At 38.4% G+C, this 17453-nt stretch overlaps 1 pseudogene; it reads right to left on the bottom strand.

Moving 5' to 3' along the window:
- Positions 1–15529: 15529 nt before the first annotated feature.
- On the bottom strand, positions 15530–16469 carry LOC103740322 (annotated as a pseudogene).
- Between the last annotated feature and the right edge of the window lie 984 nt (positions 16470–17453).

Consider the following 17453-nt stretch of genomic DNA (forward strand, 5'->3'; position numbering starts at 1 on the left):
TTAAGTATGTTTGGTCTTCATCAGTAGGGTTTTATTAGTTACTTTTCTGTTGCTGTGATAGAAGAACTGACCACAGCAACTTAAGGAAGGAAGAATTTATTTTTATAGTTCCAAAGTGGCAAGAATCCATCATGACAGAAAACCATGGTGGCAGAAGTGGCTAAAGGAGGGGCAGGAGCTAAGCTCTCACATCTTCAAACAGGCACAGGAAGCAAGAGAGCAACTCAGGGAACTCAGACCCCAGATCCCAGCAAGGCTTAGGAACTCTCTTACCCAGTGATGTGCTTCCTCTAGCGTAGCGACACCTTCTAAGTACTCCCAAAACAGCACAACCAACTGGGGACAAAATGTCCAAATACTTGGAGCCTATGGTGGACATTCTCATTCCAACCATCACAAGGGTCTTACCTTCAAGTTCTGGAAGGCAATTAAGGGCTGTGGAAATAGCCTGTGCAACTGGGGGAGTATCTTGAACCACCATGGCCAACGACTCAAAAGACAAGTTCTTCTGTCTGGCACTATTTCTTGTTATGATTCTTGTTACGTTATGTTTCTTGTTATGTTATGGACTTATGTTGAGATACTGTATATGTAATTTGTCATTAGTTTGTTGCACTAATATGATTCCCTCTGGTTTTTTTTTACACTAGTTAGGCATTATTTATCTCTCTCTCTCACCCTATCTCACTCTTCCACCATTGTTTCCCCCATTTAAAGTATCTCCATTTTCCTCATTTCTCCCTTGATAATACCAGTTTCTTATAACCCTACCTCTCTTGAGCTCCTTCACTCCCTTTGTTCCCAAAGTTCCTTGTATAACCTCCCTCCTCCCACTTAAGTACCCACATTTTTATCCATTTTTCCCTTTGTAACACCTGTTTCCTACTGTTTTTCTCTCTCAGGTTCTTTCCCTTTACCTTCTGGTTCCTTCTCATTATCCTGGTTCCTGCAGTTACATCAGGATACATACTCACATACAAGGATTTGATGCTTGGAGCCACATATGAGGGAGAACACAGGTCATTTGTTTTTCTTAGTATAACAATTTCTAATTCTAAATTTCTAATTCTAGCCACTTACCTGCAAATGTCATGATTCTATCTTTCGTTTTCAGAGTAGAACTCCATTGTGTAAATGTACCACATTTTCATTATCTACTCATCAGCTGAGGGGCACTTAGGTTGTTTTCAACTCTTAAAAATGCCAGTAGATAGAGGAGAGAGAGAGAGAGAGAGAGAGAGAGAGAGAGAGAGGGAGAATTGGAAAAGCCAATGTTATTCTCACAAATTTTTTCCAAAACTTCATTTATAAATGTGAGTAGGTAATTTTTTTGGGGGGGGTGAGATTGAAGTGACTTAGTCACATGGAAATTCAATGAACCAACTTTACAAACTTTAAGGAGAAATACAAACTTAAAAAGAAAAAAACAACTTGTGGGACTAAGCTAGATTTCAGTGCTTGTGCTAAGTTGCAATAACTAAGTCAGCTGAGAATCCTTTTATATAAGGATGGGTACTTTATTTGTCATAAAGGCACCACTGCAATTTAGAGAAAAGGATGATTATCTCAATAAATGAGTGCTCAAATGATTAGGTGTCTGTAAAAATAGAAAACAGATAATTATCCTTACCTCACTCTACATTTACATTTAAAATAGGAAAGTTAAAAGAAAATATTTTTAAAGGAAACACAGTAAGAACATCTTTAGGACTTTGTGGTTGAAAAATAACACATAAGATGCTAAAAGTGTAGTTTAGAAAACAATCAGATCATGCAATGAGATGTAAAAAACACAAAACTTCATGGATTCTATTGATCAAATTACTTCACAAACCAACATGAGCATATGCATATGGACTATTCTGCAAAAATCATAGATATTTTTCTAGAATAATATGGTTTAAAACAGCTTGCCTCATCTAAGGTTCATAAGAAGACATGTTAATTAATTTTCTGTTGCTGTGATAAAATACCAATGACCAAGGCAGCTTAGAGAAGAAGAGCTTATTTGGACTTACAGTTCCAGAGGGATAAGAATGCATTATGGTGGGAAGGTATGGCAGCAGGAACAATGCTGAGAGTTCACCTTTTCAATGGCAAACTCAAGCAGAGAGAGCAGACTGGAAGTGGGATGAGGTGATGTACTCTCAAAGCCCGTCCCAGGTGGCATACTTCCTCTAGGAAAGCCATATATCCTAAACCTCCACAAACCATTGCACCAACTAGAGAGCAAGTGTTCAAATACGTGAGCTTATGGGGGACATCAAGCCCAAGTGCCTGAAATGCCCCCTTCCTCTCCAGACATGCATAGTCAAATGATTGGGAAATCTTTTTACAGAAAAATATTTCCACCCTAGACACAACAAAATTTAATTATCATTTGCATTATAGAAACTACCATAATTTTTTATAATGTTCTTTAACAGTTCAATATGAAGAATATGGGGAGCTTAGAATGCACAGTGGTGTCCCTAACCAGCCAGTGTCTGTAATATATTTTTATGCATAATGCAAAGCGATGAATCACACTCGCTACATATGTACTGATACAGATAGATGAATTAAAAATTGAATATCGAAATAAAATATGCAAATAACACTTTGTATTTCACCAAGAATATCACATGATCTAACACCACATTGTTTTGTTTGTTTATTTGTTTTGTTTTGTTCTTTGGAGTTTTGTGTTGCTAGCAAAAAATGATGTGAACAAAACTCCTAGTTTTGGTAATAACTCATGTATTTTAGGTGTTTTCTTGAGAGTGGCTCCATCTCAGAATTCTTCAATTTTAACATTTCTTTGGGGTGGAAAAAAAAACCTCACTGGGATGCAGTCAGCAGCATATGATAACATTTAAACTATTACTCAGGTAATACTAGGAATTAGAAATTCTGTGGCCTATTTCTATAATGGTATATTTGATTCCTACAAGTCAAGAGAAAAAAGAAGCACAGAGAACAATGGAACATGAAACTGAGGTATCAACCTCAGCAGAAGATCTGCCAAGGGTGATGAGGGACTAATATTTTAAATTGGGGAAATGGTGTGATCCAAAGCATGAGGACAAAGTTCACACAGGAAAACTAAGCTACTTTCCGTAGAATGTGTATAATTTATTTCTCTGCATCATGATAATTAACTCAATGAATTACTACAGTTAATCATTGTTATAAGGACTGTTATAAAATCAAAACTCAGAGGTGGCTTTACCTTTTTTACTTTTATCGGTTTTATTTACAAAATTGTACTCCTCACTTTTAGAAGCATGTTTTAAAAGTAGATAGAATGTTTTCCATACCTCCTTTTGTATGGCCTTAGAAACTTGTATTTATTTACTATAAATAGTAATAGGAACCAAAAGTATAATATCCCCAGTAATTCTCTAGTCAATTTCAAACTTTATAAAAGTAAACAAGATGTTAAATTAAAAGAAGCAAATGAAAGAAGATACTGTTTCACTTTCAATGAGTAAATTTTTAGGATTTTTAAATAAGTAATTACTCATTTTAAAATAATTTCCACAGAGACTCACAACTGGGCAACATGAAGAGAATAAGAGACTACAGCGTGCTCAGCCATAAACGGCGTGTTTATTTCACATCTGCACCAAGGCTCAGGAATCTTCTCAGAAGAGGGGTTAGAAAGATTGTAGGAGCCAGTGGTGGTAGATGACTACAGTGAAACTATGTTTTCCAGACAGCAGGGCAGTGGCATTATGAACTCATAACAATTTTGACAGCATACACCAGATCTACTCAAACTCAAGGCTGACAGAATCCCAGCATGGAGGAAGGAGATGGGCACAAAGTCTTACCCTTAGCAGAGTAGCTACTGACATTTTATAATGGCTTGGAAAGGAAGAGTCCGTTTTCTTTAAGGATGTGAACCTCTGGTAGATCAACCACTGTCCAGGGCAAGTTCCACACCCAACAGAATTTGGATAACACATATTAGACTCCATGTGCTTTAACAACTGAGCCATATCATCAGCCCTGAAGACTAACTTTTAGCAGGAGTAAGAGCCTCTCATTCTGTTTGTGTGTGTGTGTGTGTGTGTGTGTGTGTGTGTGTGTGTGTGTGTGTAGAGAGGGAGAAAGAGAATGAGAGAGAGCAAACTGAAAAATTTCTTCCCTTTGTGATTTTAACACAGACTCTACATGTTTACATATGTTTATGCACAGAAAGGAGTCATGGTGGAGAAGTCATCTGCTTTTCTGAAAAATAATTAAAGATACCAGAGTGTTTAAAATGTAAAAAAATAAACTCTCTGGTTCTGGTTCTGTCACGGCCAGAGGCTGGAGACACCAGAAGGAAGTGTGATGTTTCCTCATCTCTTTCCCCTAAAGGAGTCCCCCTTTTCCTAACCACATTTAGGATGTGACTGAAACTGAGAGGTATCACTGAGATGGAAACTGAACTGACCAGCTCATCTTGGCCTCTCTTGCTTTATCCAATAAGGTCTTATTAACTCCAATACATGGAGGCTCCATGGTATCCTATTCCCAGGGACACCTTCTTCTGTACAGGAGTTCTGCCCTCTTTTTCTACCTGAAGTTTAGCTCTCATAATGCTAGATAATAATATGCAAACAGCTAAGGGAGAAAATCAATCAATGGTTCAACCCAACCCTAAAGCCTAATAACCACAGCAACCAGCATGGCAGACTACCTTTATTGGTGCAGTAGTAGCACTCCCTCTTAAGGGGAATGAAGTCATGGTAAACTAATCCAAAACCAAATGACTGGAGAGGACATAGATCTTAGAGAAAACCCTATCTCTGTCTTATTTCTAGACAAATGAAATTTCCTACCATATGCTAAATATGAATCCTTGTATTTACAGACAAGCATACCATACACCACTCATCAAAGAAGCTTCTTTTTGCAACAGATGGAGGCTACTGTAGAGTTTCACAACTGCTCAGACATAGAGAACGTACATCTGAGAGATGCCCTGCCCTAGTTGACACATCTACAGTGAAACTTCTACACCTAATGTTCATGGAACACAGCAGAATACAGAGTAGAGAGAAAACTAATGCATCCCTCAACTCTCACCAGTGAAGCTTCCTTATACAACAGAGTGTGATGCACACAGAAGGCCACAACTGGCCAATTTTTAAAGGAGATTGAAGAGTGTGTGCACCTGGATAGGTCTCCTATATTAAACCTCACCCATGCACGGCTCAGGAACCATTACAGAAGAGGGGGAGAAGAAAGATTGTAAGAGCCAGGGCTGGTTCATGAACATAGGGAAGCAGAGGCTTTCTCTAGATGGGCTGACTAGACCCCTGTGGATGAAGGACTTCTGTTTACAAATGCATGACTGGATAAGACTTAACATGTATGACAGAGTACATGAGGTCCGGTGGGGGATTGGGGATTATCAATGGGGGAGGGGTTTAGATTAGATTTGGAACTGTAATATAAAATGTATAGAAGCTCAATAAAATTTTTAAAAAATTTCCCTGGCCAAAAGTATTTACAATGAAAGACACATATGCTCCAACTAAAGGAAAATGACTGTTTTCCTAGAATACTGTTTGAAAATTTTATAGATTGAAGAAAGGAATGTATCATTTTATTTTAATTTGGTGAGCTAATTTATTGACTCTTTATGTTAAGCCTAGCTTTATTATGCAGAAAATGAGTGGCTCCCTATTCTTGCAGTAGGAATGGGAAGCTGGACATTCAGTGTTAGGAAGGTCAGCCAAGCAAAGAGAGTGCTGATGGGAACTCTAGCTGACTGCTCCAATTTCCTAGTCAGTTTCTGCTGGATATTTGAAAGACCCCAATTTAATGATATCACCTTTGTTTGCTCTCTCAGTGAGGCTACTCCAGTCATCTCTGTTAGATGCTGTGAATGCCTGATTAGAAGATGCTTTGCTATCTCTCTACTGCCTCCATCTACCTGCTACTTGTTATTTGGTCTCTTACTTTTGCTTACCACATACTTAACAAACTCACTCCTTAAAAACTGCAAGTATGGCTCATGGATCATTCTTCAGACCATTCAGAACACCTCTTCAGTAACAAACATTTATATGTTTCAATATATTAAAAATTATCCTTATTGCTTCTTGCAAGGAGATTTAATGAGATATTCTCATAAAAGTATCACAATGTTTCTTTGAGATGGAGTATTATAAATATCTCCACTTAACACTGGGGAGACATTGAGTTGTGAAGATGATGATGATAATAGATGAAGCATGGATTTGATCAGATTGGGGGTGATAATGTGATCACATTTACTACGGTCTTTAATATCATGTACTGCTTCATTTGTTACACATTTATATTTAGGCTTTCTCTGCCTGATTAAGATAAAGTTTCTGTAATGTATACTCCCCAAAGTGTTTAGTTGTTTTTATGATTTTCCCTTTTCTGGAATCATATTTTTATTTGGCCTAATTAATTTCTCCTATTCCTATCATAATACTTGACACATTTTTGGATAATCACTTTAACAAATATGGATTAGGAACATGGTCACTGAACAATACTTTGAGATGATATCATGAGCATCTGTGTTTGGGGTGCCATGGGTTGGAGAGCAGAAAGAAAATGATGCCTAGACTATGGTTATAGGCAATTAGCTATGTTTTTATTGTTAACAATAGTTATAACTTGACATTTTAGTCCAAATAAAAACTTAATACTCTCTTTAATCTCATCTATAAATGTAATGCATAAAACAGAACTCTGAAATGGTAGGTCCCTTTTTCCATGAGTTTTCTGTCTCACTATTCACAGCCTCAGCAGCGCCCACTCTGTACACCAGATGGCATGGTCTACTCTAACTAGAGAGGAATGAGTGCTTTCATGCCTTATCACATTTGAATCCCCTTATCTACATGGGAAAGCAACACATAATAAAAGTAATTTTTAGTATTTAACAGAGTATACCAAGTTGGTATATTATGTATATATCAAGGTGGTAATTCTACTCACAAATGTTTGTTTTATAAGTTCTGTGAAGCATTTAGCATTGGAATTATTAAACACCATTATACTTACAATTGTTAACACTGTTAAACAGTAATAGGAAGTTGTAGATACTTTATTACAGGAGAAACTATAGGTACACTGCATGAGGATGTAAATGCCCTCTCTCAAAAGACAACATGTTTGACTGTAGACTTAATGAGGAAGTCTTTTTTGCTAGGATTATCTGGAACATTCTGGTACGTATGGTGTATTCTTTGAAGAAGTCTTTAGCTGTGTTATATAAACGGCTGTATAGAGGGAGCTGACACTGATTCTAACTACTCCAACAGCTATTAAAATACCTGAAAGCAAATCCTGAATCCATCACTGTGGAGTCAAGCCTTAGAAGACAAAAGAAAAATGAGGAAGAACCCAATAGAAGGATGCTTTTGGAAGCCCTTGTCAAGAAACTCCAATGGACTCTCAGATGACCATTTGAAAATTTCCCTGTTATGACTTTTTTCTACTTCCCTGTCTAGAACTTGTAATGCTAATTACTCTTGCCTTTATTTCTCCTTCACATCTCCTATTTACAATTCAAGGACTTTTTTTTTTCCTCTTAGAGATAAAAGTTATGCAATTTGGGAGTCTTTTAGATAGACCCAGTGAAGGGGTACTCCAATTGCCTCACCTTGCATCCCTGTACAGCATGGAAGAAGCCAGAGTGGTCTGCAGCTGGATTCCCTATTGGCAATCTGGGTAACCCCTTCAGAGGATGGCGTGATAAGAATAGGAAATAGGAATTGGCTAGGCAGTTAGGGTAAAAAGACCCCAAAGAAAAGTAGTCAGTTTATTGGCTAAAAGTCAAAACGTCCTTGGGACTGTTAGCTACATACTCTGTTCCGAAGGCCAAAAATGTCAAAAAAAAAAAGTATTTGGGAGCTTGTATCTAACCCTTAAAAGATTTTAGGGTTACCCCTTTAGAGGAGGGAATGTTAGATTAGCCAAAAGCCCCATAAAAATAAATAAAAAAGAATAAAAAAGAAAAAAAGCGATGGGGAGATATGGGAGGTGTTGGAAGGGAGGGAGTGGGCATGGATTTGATCAAAACACCTTATATGCATGCATGAAATTCTCAATAAAGGTTTTGTAAAAGTTAAAAATTCTCACCAGGCGCATGCCTTTAATCCTAGCACTTGGGAGGCAGAGGCAGGCAGATCTCTTTGAATTCAAGGCCAGCCTGGTCTACATAGTGAGTTCCAGGACAGCTGGGGCTACAGGGAGACCCTGTCTCAAAAAAGACCAAAAAAAAATCTCATTTTTAAAAATTAAGCAGAAATTTCTAATATGATGATCTCTAGACCACCACAGAGAAAGAGTTCCATTATTGGACCAATATTATCCTCTACTACCTGCCTTGATATGGTCAGTATTGATATACGAATATTAAGAAAAAGATTCCCTAAAATTCCCATGTCACTTGTCAAGCCAACACAGCAATATCACAAAGCACTGCCCAGCATAACAACTGGGATAAAGTACATGCTGTGATCCAATACAGAACAATTTAATTCAGAAATACTTCAAGACTGAGATTTGAGTATAATTTAGAATTGCTATAGTTATAGTAACTCATGAGGGTTTATTTATCAAAAATAATCTGCCATGTTTTCATTTGCATGGTTATAATAAATGCTGTATTCTCTGTACTAAACACATTTCAATGGTTGCGATATCACGCATGTGGAATGGAGAGAAGGATTCTCAAAAGAGAGGAGGAAAAGAGGAACAAGAGACAGATGATAGGGGATGGAGAGAGAGAGAGAGAGAGAGAGAGAAAAGAAAAAAGAGAAACAGAATCTATCTTCTGCATAAATATGGAATGACTTGCTTACATCTTACTAGGTGAAGCAAGCACTGAAAAACTCTTATTAACGGTTGCATGATAAAACCAAGTAATTGATGTTTGGGGCTATAAATAAATAAATAAATAAATAAATAAACAAACAAACAAACAAACAAATAAATAAATAAATAAATAAATAAATAAATAAATAAATAAATTTTGGCTGTGGTACCACAAGCTTGTAGTTACCATACACATAATCACACTTGAGATGTGTTTGTACAAAAGTTTCCATTTATAAATTGTTATGGAACTTTCTAATTTAAGAAATATTTTTTTTTCAAATTCCATTAAAATTTATTGATGTACATGTTTCATTCATGATAAACAGTATAGAAAGTAGAATAAAAGCAGAATCATGTAGGTTTTCTAACTTCGGTTTTTAAAAGGAAATGAAATCCATGAAGTTTCAGATCTCACAGGTTAAGTCACATCAGTTGGATTTAAGGAATAACTTTATAAATTTGGGAATGAAATGAAACCATGAAGCATGTTGTGGGAAATGAGGAAAAGCATTGCTTACCACTGTGTCACACATTTACAAAAGATGGTGAAACACACTTAATAAGCACATACGGAAATACGAATGCAAGAATCTCTTCTGCAGTCAGGCATGGTGGTGCAGGACTTTAATCTCAGCATTCAGGGAGGCAGAGGCAATTGGATCTCTGTGAGAGCTAGGCTAGTTTGGTCTACATAGCAAGTTCCAGGCAAGTTAGTGCTACAGAGAGGGACTATCTCAAAAATACCAAAAAAGCAAACAAACAAAAACAAACAAACCAATGCATTTTACATATGAGAACGCCATTGATGAATACAGGACAGTTTTCCCATCCTCTTATTTATGGTTAGAGCCCACAGTCCTGCCATATGTACTATTTTATACAATATTTCTATATGTAACTTCTGTATATTTGAAAATCAAACTATTTTCGTTCTTCCTACTGAAGTTTATGAGCAACAGATAAAATTTAAGAAGCTACTTTTGAGGCTGGAGAGATAGCTCAGCAGTTAAGAACACTGGCTACTCTTGTAGAGGACCCAGGCTTGAGTCCCAGCACCCACACAGCAACTTACAACTTCAGTTCCAGGGGATCTGACACCCTCTTCTGACCTCCATGTGCATTGCATGAGATATCCATACTTACATACATGCAGGACAATACACTTATACACATAAAATAAAAATAAATAATATATTTTCCTTCAATCACAGCACTCAGGAGGCAGAGGCAGGCAGATCTCTGTGAGTTCAAGGCCAGCCTGGTCTATATAGTGAGTTTCAGGCTAGCTGGGGCTACAGGGAGACCATCTTTCAAAAACACCAATATATATAAATATATTTTTTTTAAGAGAAACTACTTTTATGGAACACGGTGGAACATTCCTTTTGGATGAGATATATAAAAGCCTCTGAAATTTGATAATTTTGGATATCTGGTACCTAGGAATCACCATAATTGCAATAACTTCATTGTTTATGTATTTCAACTCCTCATAGTACAATACATTTTGTGTTGTTTGTTACAAAAATTATCTAAAATTTAATATCTTAAAAAAAGTATATTTATTGTCACACAGGTTTTGTAAGTCAGTAGTTGGAGCATGGCTTAAGGGGGTTCAGTGTTTCATAGTTTTTTTTAGGACAAAGCTAACCTGTGGATGCTGAGTCTTTAATTTTTCTGAAGGCCCAATTTTACTCCTCTCCGATTGCAGGCAACACTGAACTCTTCCCTAGGTATTTACCCGAGTCCACTCTGCAATGTGAGTGTCTTCCAGGTAAGAGCTTACACCATTACAGAGTGCAATCAAGGCAAACAATGGAATGTGGGTCACCATGTCAGAAGTCACAATCATTTGTAACCTAAACATGGAAGTGGCAAAACATCAGTGTGATGGTTTACATTATTGTCAACCTGACAGGACCTAGATCACAGAGAGAGGAGCCTCTGGAAATCCCCATAAAGGATTACATTGACTGACTTATTATCTAGGCATGCTCATAAGGAATTTTCTGGATTGGGTTAACTGAGGTGGAAAGACTCACCCTAAATACGGGCAGTGCCATTTCATGGACTGAGTCCTGGATGGAACACAAAGGAGAAAAGGAACTGAGTATCATTCATCCGTCTGTATTTTCCTGGTTGTGGAAGCAATGTGATTAGCTGCTTCAAGCCCCTATCAGCTAGATTTTTCCACTATGATGGACTAAAACCTGGGACTCAGAACCTAACCTTTTCTCTCTTAATTTGCTTTTGTCAGGTATTTTATCACAGCAATGACACAAGTAACGAATGCAGTAAGCATTGCCATATTGTGCTAGTAAGAAGCACATTACTCCAGTGGGGGATGATGCATAAGCTGAGGAAGCCAGATGGTGTGGACCAGCAGGCACTCCCTAGTGTAGGACGATGTGCTGAGGACTTTGTGCACAAGACAAAGATTACAAACTGTCAGGAGGAAGATACTTACTTTACGGTCTTAACTTTTATCAGAAGTCTTCTGTGGATTTAATTTAAGTCTTTTTGTTACATAAAGGGTAGGAGAAGAAAATATAAGAGGGGAAAACACAGGAAATCACAGCAAGAAAGCCAGCCACTACCTGCTCAAACCCCAAAATATTCAGCCAAGAAGGTCCCTTCCTTGCTTACTTTTCTTTTCAAGACCATACTCTCTGGAAACTTAATAGATGTTGACTGAATTTTTTTCAAAGAATGGAAGAACAAGACTCAGTTGTTTAAATATTTGTTCCTCCTTGCCCTTATTTTTTTAGTCTTGAAAATTTGCCTCTAAGATGATTAGAAATTCTTTATTTTTCCTTTTCTCTTTTGTAAATAGGCTATGTGTAGCCAGTGTATTTCTGTTTCTACTGTTTCCTGCTCATCTTACTCCTAATTTTAGTGACATGTTGGAGTAATTTGTCCTGTATAAAATGAAATTGAAACTAAAATAATCTTGCAATACTTTTAAATCTTACTTTCTCATTATGGATAAAAATATTTGATGCTGCTGCAGAACTTTCAAAAATAAGATGCTTTATTTCTTTACTTGGAAATTAAAATAGAGTTGTAATAAAATTCTTGGTAGTTTAGTAAAAGAATTTTGCTAAGGTATTATTATTTTACAGTAAAACTCTAGCAATCAGTTACTATAATCCATTTTTCTTCTAGACAACTCTTCTTCCCCAAACCTCAACTGACTTTTTTAATCTCCTTCCATCTTGCTTTCCATTTTTCTTTTTTTTTAATTGAATATTTTATTTATTGTTTTTATTTTATGTGTATGCATGTATTGCCTGCATGTGGGTAAGTGCACCCATGTCGTGCAATGCCTGTGGAGGACAGAAGAGGCCATGGGATCCCCTGGAACTGGAGTCACGGATAGTTGTTAGCTGCCATGTGGGTACTGGGATTTGAACCTGTATCTTCTGCAAGAACAGTCAGTGTTCTTAACTGCTGAGCCACCTCTCCAGCCCCTTCCATTTTTCTTTTTAAAAATAATGATAGCATAATATTTTAATCTCTGCCCTTGATACTTCTTATTTTGGACACATCACATCACACTTATAAAAAATTGATTTACTTCCAATTAACTACTTTAAAATTAAGAATAGTATTTTATTGCTCTAAATAACTATGTAAAACACAATTATAAAAGTGATTGATTAGGGAACATTTCTTGGAAGTGTTATTAAAAGGCCATAAATGATGCTAGGCCTGGTGGTGCATGCCTTTAATTCCAGCACGCAGGAGACAGGCAGAGGTAGCAAGTTTCTGTGAGTTTTAGGTTAACTGGATTTATACAGAAAGTTCTAGCCCAGTCAGGGCTACGAAGTTAGACCTCATCTCAAAGCATTTTTTAGAAGGCCATAAATTCAAGATCTGTTACCAGATTTGTATTTGTCTGCCACCTTCTAATCACTCTGATGGTTTTCATCTTTTGTCATTTGATTTACATTATTAGACTACTAGTAACCTTGAATATTCATATTAATATATAGTTACTAGTCATTTGTATTTTGGGGGGGCTTTTCTTTTAAATTTTTGAATTTTCTGAATTACAGAAATATTTGTAGGTCGAAATATACTTAGTTGTCATTATTTAAACCATTTTCTAGGGTATGTCCTTTACCATCTCTAGAGCCATTGAGCCATTAGGCATCACTTATATTTATGAAAAAAATTAATGTTTTTATTTGTTTGGTTGCTTTGGGTTTTATTATTTTGAGATAGAACCTCCTATATACCAGGGCTGGCTACATCCTGCCTCCATCCCCAAGTGCTGGCATTGCAGGCACAAATCATCATGCCTGGATTTTTGTTTTCTTTTTTTAATGTAACTTTCTTAGCATGTAAGCTTAGTATGAATATGTACATAAATTTTTCTAGCTTGCTTTCAATTGCTGTAATAAAATACTCTGACCCAAATTGCCTTCAGGAGGAAAGGGTCTATTGACTTACACGCACAGTCCATCACCAAGAGAAGCCAACACAGGAACTCAGGCCAGGGACTTGGAGTAAAGACCATGGAGGATACCTGCTTACTGGCTTGCTCCTCTGGCCTGTGCTCAGCCTGTGCTCTTATACAATACAGGACCAGCTGCCCAGCGGTTCCACTACCCACAGTGTGCTGGGCCCTCCCACATCACTCAGCAGTCAAGAAACACTCCACAGATATGGCCACAGGTCAGTCCAATGGAGGCAATTCCCCAGTTGAGGCTCCCTCAACCTAGATGTGTCAAGTTGACAACTGAACTTATCCAGCACACAAATAAAATATGTTATGAAGCCATGACTTGGCTTGCTTCTTCACTTCAATATTAAACGACACTACTTGGTGAACATTAAGCTGATTCTCTATTGCTATATGGCAGTTGCCCCAGTCTCTACAAATAAGATTACACACATGGACAAACATTTAAGTTCACCTAAAGTAATAGGTGTTATCACATTATAGAGACCCTTACAATGAATCTCTACCATCTTATTGATCTGTTTCTTTATTCTTTACCAAATTACCACATCGTTGTTTACCACTGCAAATTTCCTATGCATCGATTTCCAATAGTTAGTGACCACATGCTGCTCTTTTTCAGGCTATTTCTTCATTGCATTTGTGAGGACTGCCTCAATTGGAAAAATGGAGAAATAAAGTGAACCTAGAATATACAAGAAAAAAAATAGATTTATTAGTGCTAATACCTGGGAATCCCAAGGTTAAGTGGTGACCTCATTTCTCATTCACCTATTTCTTTGGGAGACGTCCTTCAGTAATTTTGTCTCATTTGCCCTTCTGCAGACAAATTATTTCACATTCTGGAAGCATATGACTTTTGACAGATCCAGGTATATCAACCCACACAGTGCTAATTGAGTAATGTGTTTTCTCTTCTTGAATGTTTACATACGAAAGTTCAAAACTCTATCTGATGCCTATGGCAGTAATTATGGAATCAAAAAATATGGTACTATTTTATTGGGCAAACCTGAATTAAGTTCCTATTTCTAAAACTTGAGGCACAGTTTCAAAAGTAGGGGTAAAACTCCATGTATGGAATTCCCACTCAAGCACATATGTTGGGGAACGTCCCTTTCTGTATAAGTATTGATGTTATTCTCAGAAGAAATGAAAGAAAGAATCTTGGAAAACCAGAATAGATGTCATATAAATAGCTATAAAAATAATATATTAAAAATTTTCAACTCCCACTTAGTAAGCTTTGAATTTTGTCTATTTGTCAAAAATTTCTATTTTAATAGAATGCTTTTCTGTCTACACAATAGGAAGCTAGAGAATCTGAAATAATTGTTGTACATGATCATGTAATTTTTTCTAACAGTTCCATAAATATTTGTAAAATTGGTATGCAACCAAGTATCTCTGCAAAAATATAACAAATGTCTCATTCTTATTGCATATTTGTTTAAACTCAAAGGGGCTAGAGTGGTGGCTTAGACTTTAAAAGTACACACTTTGCTCCCAGCACCCATGTTGGATAGCTGAGACCTGCCTACAATTCCGGCTCCAGGGGATCTGACACCTTCTGACCTTCACTGATACCGGCACTCATGTGCACATACTCCTCCCCATTATTAAAAAAAATGTATATTTTTTAATGTTGTAAATTCCTTTACTGTTGTTTCCCCTATTTCCTAAAACCCCAAAACTATGAGGAGTCCAGTCTTTTCATTTCCTGACCCTTTCCCCAAAATGTACTTACTATCTCCTTCCCAGACAGATGAGGGAAGACAGGACTTCAAGCTGGGCCAGCCTTCTCCTCCCTCTCCCCCTACCCCAGCCTGGAGCCAAGTAGGGGCAGCAACAGTGTGATGGATGGCATGAAGGCCCAAGAAAGTGGAAACAAGAAAAGAGGGCCTTCTACTGATTCTTCAGCCTTGTCCCTAGGTGTGGGAGAGGCAGATGCATGACTGGCCAGTCCCAGGGTTGTCTTTATTTGGGCCGCAACCCTTTCTGGAGTAGTCCAGTGTTGTGAATTCTCAGCAAGGCTATGCCTGGTGTTTCAAAGCTGTTGTGGCTGTGGACGTGCTTCTAGCTCAGATTCTCTATCAAGCTGGTATCCCTGGGAAGGAGAGAAGCAACCCTGGGACATTACAAGCTGTATCAGGAAAGCAGACAACCTGGGGCAAGGATAGCCAGCAGGGAATCTAGACCTCACAGTAGGCCCTGGGACCCTCAGGATTCAGGACCTACTCCCCTACACCGCCCCCAACCCCCGTTGGCTGGGCTGGTTGAAGATGGGCACACTCGGAACAGGAGATGGGAGGTAGTGTGGTCAAGGGCATTAACACATTGGGAGTGTAGATGGGCAAGTAAGATATGGGGATATGGATAGATATCTCCATAAGGAGACCCTGTACTGCCCCCCCCCACGCGCGAACATTCATGTGGTCTGGGGAGCCATGCAATAGTGGAAGGGCCAGGACGCCAGCTCGGGGGAGAGGGGGAAAGAGCCTGATGACTGCCCCTTGTGAAGTCTCCCCTTCCACTCAAGCTTGTGGGCCCTGGAAGGGAGCAGAGGGGCCACAGAGGCTTCTCAAAGGCATTCTGGGGTGCAGTGCTGAGCTGCTCTGTTCAGGAGTGTTGGGCTGCTGTGGCCATGTTGCTTCCTTTCCTGGGTCCACTATAGGGACTTGATACTAAAACCTTCCTTGGATGGTGGTCTGGGATTGGGTGGCCTATAGGGCTGGCCACACAGCACGTAGGAGCTCAGGTCTTGGCGAAGGCTCTGTGTGTACCCTGGTTCTGCCATTGCTGGTACAGGGCAGAGTTCTGCAGGCGCAGCGCCTCTGCAGGGATCAGGCTCACATCCACTGTCCAGAAATTGCCCTTGGCCTGAGGCTTTGCAGGGTCCTTGGGCATCTTGCAGAAGGACTTTTTGGAGGAATGGTTGTGGCAGATAGAGTACTTGCAGCCCTTATAGTCTTCCCTGAAGAAGGGGAACACAGCCTGGACCTGATGGATGATCTAAGCCAGCTTCAGCCTGTAGAAGGGTGTGGTCTGAATTACCAAGGCTTGTCATGCCGCGAGTATCTCCTCTTTCTCCTCTTGGGGTCTTCGAAGGAGATTCTACTTCTGATGGCCCCAGGCGAGAAGCACGGCAGGGTCCCATGCAAGGGAGGCAGACCAGGCAAGGGTAGGCGCCTGGCCTAGCAGAGGGTTCAGGGGAGTCCGACCACATATGTGCCGAGGATGGGTACTGGCCTGAGGCCTTAAAAAATATTTTTAAAAAGATTAAACTTTGTTACCTAGGATGAAGTGCCAAATACCAAACCTATAACATAAACTGATCCAAACACTACTAAGAAGTAATGTACAATAAAAAATCAAAGTTGAGAGCAATTTGTAGAGTATAATCTTTTTCAAAACATTCTTTTAATCATGACATTGCTTTTAAATGATGTGCCTATCTTTAGCATAAATTTCTATATAACAGAAACAAAACATAGTCTTCTCTGAAAGCTGATTTTAAATAGTAAAGTTATGACATGAGAGCCTTGACAAAAGTGGACTTTGGATATTTGATGTTGTATAGGCTATTCTAAGCATAATCTCTGTGCGATTTAGATGCAACTTTTATTCTTTACAATAAACGAAAACTTAGATTCAAAAGAATAAATCTGAATTCTTTCTATGTAGAGTTACAAGGTACTGTTTACCGTAATCTCAGTTTGTCACTTTTCTATTCCATGACCAAAGGAACTTGTAAAAAGAAGAGTTTATTTAGCTTCTGGTTCCAAAGGGGAAAATCCATCATGGTGGGGAGGCATGGCAGCAGAGGTGGCTGGAGTAGGAGACGAGCTAAACTCTCACATTTTCAAGCAGGCACAGTGAGCAAGAAAACTCTCTTCTCACAGGCAGGGACAGCAGTATGGCCACATCTTTTAAGACCTCCCAACACAGTGCCACCAAGTGAGGACAAAACGTCCAAATACTTGGAGCCTTGGGGAACATTTTCATTTAAACTACCACAGTTTTACATAATGTATTCAAATGTTTACCAAAATGAAATTAAATTGCCTGTGTGAAAAATATAGACTAATTTTGAAAACAGCCGCTTAGGTATTGCGTTTTGCTATTTTTAACTCATCTCTTTTTA

The sequence above is a fragment of the Nannospalax galili genome, unplaced genomic scaffold (assembly GCF_000622305.1).
Source record: "Nannospalax galili isolate Female #2095 unplaced genomic scaffold, S.galili_v1.0 scaffold639, whole genome shotgun sequence".
In the NCBI taxonomy this organism is placed as follows: Eukaryota; Metazoa; Chordata; class Mammalia; order Rodentia; family Spalacidae; genus Nannospalax; species Nannospalax galili.